Source organism: Dipodomys merriami, unplaced genomic scaffold (assembly GCF_024711535.1).
Source record: "Dipodomys merriami isolate MVZ:Mamm:240054 unplaced genomic scaffold, mDipMer1.0.p SCAF_25, whole genome shotgun sequence".
NCBI classification, from domain to species: domain Eukaryota; kingdom Metazoa; phylum Chordata; class Mammalia; order Rodentia; family Heteromyidae; genus Dipodomys; species Dipodomys merriami.
The window spans coordinates 2,603,482-2,606,587 of record NW_027203937.1 but is presented as its reverse complement, the minus strand read 5'-3'; the positions used below and the strand labels follow the sequence as shown (position 1 = coordinate 2,606,587).

The following is a 3,106-nucleotide window of genomic DNA, read 5'->3' as shown; positions in this document are numbered from 1 at the left end:
AAGTATTTCTCCTGGCATCTTGCTTGCTGGGTGTTCTATATGCTTCTGTTATCTAGGTAAGATGTTCTCTTTTAAGATATGGGAAATTTTCATTGATAATCTTGCTGAATGGGTGTTTGATTCCCTTGCCTTGATATTCCTCACCTTCATCCACTTCAATTATACAAAGGTTAAATTTCTTGGCACTGTCTGCTTGCTCTTGGATTTCCCTTTGGCATAATTTAAGTGATTTTTCCATATCTGTCACTTTTTTGTGCAGTTGGTGTATTTTGTCTTCTGTATCTGACACTTTAAATTCCATTTCGGGTGAACAGCGAGCAGTGGCGGTGGCTCGGAGAGGCGCAGAGGAGGTTTTCCTGGTTTCCGACCCCCAGCGGCTGGATGATGAAATCCTCCCTGCAGGGGATCCTCAACAGCCACTGCTTCACCAGAGAGAAGGAAGGGGATAAACCTAGTGCCACCGTCCACACCAGCCGCATCATGCTGCTCCTCAGCCTGCACAGCTGCAGTGGCCGCAGCTGCGAAAGTTCCAGGGTCTCCCTCAATTGCTGTAGTAACCTGGGTTCGTGGCCTCAGTGGTGCTCCTGATGTCCCTCACCCACCCGTGAAGATCCCAGGTGGTCGAGGGAATAGTCAATGGTATCACAATCTTTCAGCTAATTTATTTTACTCTGATAATCGGCTGAATGTAACAGAAGAACTAACGTTTAATAACAAGACGAGAATTCTCAGCGTCCAGTCCAGGCTCACAGAGGCCAAACACATCACCTGAAGAGCGGTGTGGAGTGGTAGCAGTCTTTACATTGAGCTCCCAGGTGGCCATCTGCCCGAAGGGAGCAAGGACAGTTTTGCAGTTCTGCTCGAGTTTGCTGAGGAGCAGCTCCGAGCTGACCATGTCTTCATTTGCTTCCATAAGAACGGCGAGGACAGAGCCACCTTGTTCCGAATTTTCAGCTTTTTGGGCTTTGAGATTGTGAGACCAGCGCATCCCCTTGTCCCCAAGAGACCCGACGCTTGCTTCATGGCCTACACATTGGAAAGAGAGTCTTCAGGAGAGGAAGAGTAGTGAGCCTGCCTTGCCCCCTGCAATTCATTGTGTCCTGCTGTGGATGGGCAGGGAATTCAGACTCTTCTCTCTCCTGTTTTGTCCGCATGTTATGATTGTGCAAATAAATGCTCACTCCAAATTAGCGGTATATTTCTTGAAGTTTAATATTGTGTTTGTGATACTGAAGTATTTGCTTTAATTCTAAATAAAAGTTTATATTTTTATTGCTGGTATAAGATGATTCAGATTCTCTTGTACTTTGAGGAGGTGTTTCTTATTTGAAGTCTTGGAAAGTTGTAGGTCTCCTAACTTGGTAAGATAGGTAATATAATCTACCCTTCTGTTGCTCTCAAAAATCTAAATAAAAATGATCACCTCTAAATTCCATTTCGTTTACTTTGTTAACTAAGGCTTCCATTGTTGTTTGCATGGACGAAATTGATTTATTTATGGATTCTATGTTGATTCTCAGAGTACTAATCTCAGTTCTATTTTTGTATACATCTCCTGTTTGAATCCTGCATCTCTTTTGATATTTCATTTCTGTGTTCTTTAAATTTCTGATCTATTTCTGGCTTTAATTCTTGAGTCATTGCTTCCAGCATCTCTTGGGTGTAGCTTTTGTCTTCCATTCCTGCTTTGCTCCCAATGGGGCTCTCCCATGGGTGGCTGCTGGCTTTGGGGGTAGCTTGATATCCTAGATGTTGCTAAACCTTGCAATTTTTCTCTGTCATTTTTGCATGGAGATTCAGGGGTTATTGGAGACTAATCTGAAATTTTGTTTTGGTCAATAGGTGTCTGTCTTTGCTTGGTTGCTGGTTCTGGGTTGGCTAAGGAAGTCTGTACCTAGTCTTGGTTCTGTTGGGGAAGAGGCCGGCCTCCAGCTGCTAGTATGATCCACATAGGGCTCTCGGCTGTCTGCTGTAAATTACTGTAAATTACTGAAGGGACTGAGCAGCCTAGACTGCTCCTGCTTACTTCTACAGGTGCTCTTGGTGAGATCAGGTGTGCTGCATGTATTCTCTGAGTCTACTATGAGCTCCTGATTTTTTTTTTTTTGGCGGGGGAGGAAGGTTGCTTGTGGGCCTGAACTCTGGGCCTGGGCACTGTCCTTCAGCTCTTCAGCTCAAGGCTAGCACCCTACCATTTGAGCCATAACACCACTTCTGGCTCTTTCTGCTTATGTGGTGCTGAGGACTCAGGCCCAGGGCCTCATGCATGCAGGGCAAGCACTCTACCACTGAGCCACCTTTCCAGCCTGAGCTCCTGGCTATTAGGTGCTGGTGGCCTGAGTTGCCCAATTCCCAGCATAGGATATATGGGTCAGGTTCTGATGGGGTTTGGGTTCTGGTTCTCTTGCCCTGGACACCCAGGACTTTTGCTGTCATGGGTGCAATTGCCAGGGGATGCAGTTCTCTGCTTTCTCCCCTCTACTGAGGTGTATGCTCAATTTCTGACTTCAGTTGGGAGGTGTTGGTTGTGTTGTTCAGGCACCTGATCCCCAGGCCTGGTGCTGGTTCCCAGTCCCCTACCTGGGGCATGCCAATTGGACCTGTGTTGCTGTGTATCCCACCTGAGTTACGCAGCCTGGAGTACACAATTCAGGTTTCTTCCACTGGGTTGTGACCCACGGGGCGCTGTTCCTGGCCCCTTCCAGGGGCATTCTTGATCTAGTGTGGCCTGCTGGATGTGCTCCATGGGCTGGTGGAGCACTTGAACAGTTCCCAGTTTTAGTGGGTCCTGTAGTCCCTGTGTTGGGGCAGGGATCTGGGTCAAGATCTGGTGGTTCCCACCAGCTCTGGTCTCCCTTAAGGGGGGATATGCTGTCCCCTGTGGGTTACTCACCCTGGAGCTAGTTGGGAGCTCTCCAGCTGTTGTTTCTATGCAATGTAGGTCACTGGTTGCCACTGCGATCTTTGTTCAGTTGAGATGCTTGTGGGCTGGGCCTGGTGGTGGCATCCATCAGAGTTTTGCCTCTGTTGATGCTGTTCCAGTCAGCACCACAGGCTGTGAGTCGTGAGTGGGCAGGTGGGCATGCTGACCATTGTGGGCTGGGTT

General features: G+C 47.8%; 1 pseudogene; it reads left to right on the top strand.

The window, feature by feature from the left end:
- Window positions 1–381: 381 nt before the first annotated feature.
- Window positions 382–1,215, top strand: LOC138836141 (ornithine decarboxylase antizyme 1 pseudogene; annotated as a pseudogene).
- Window positions 1,216–3,106: the final 1,891 nt, after the last annotated feature.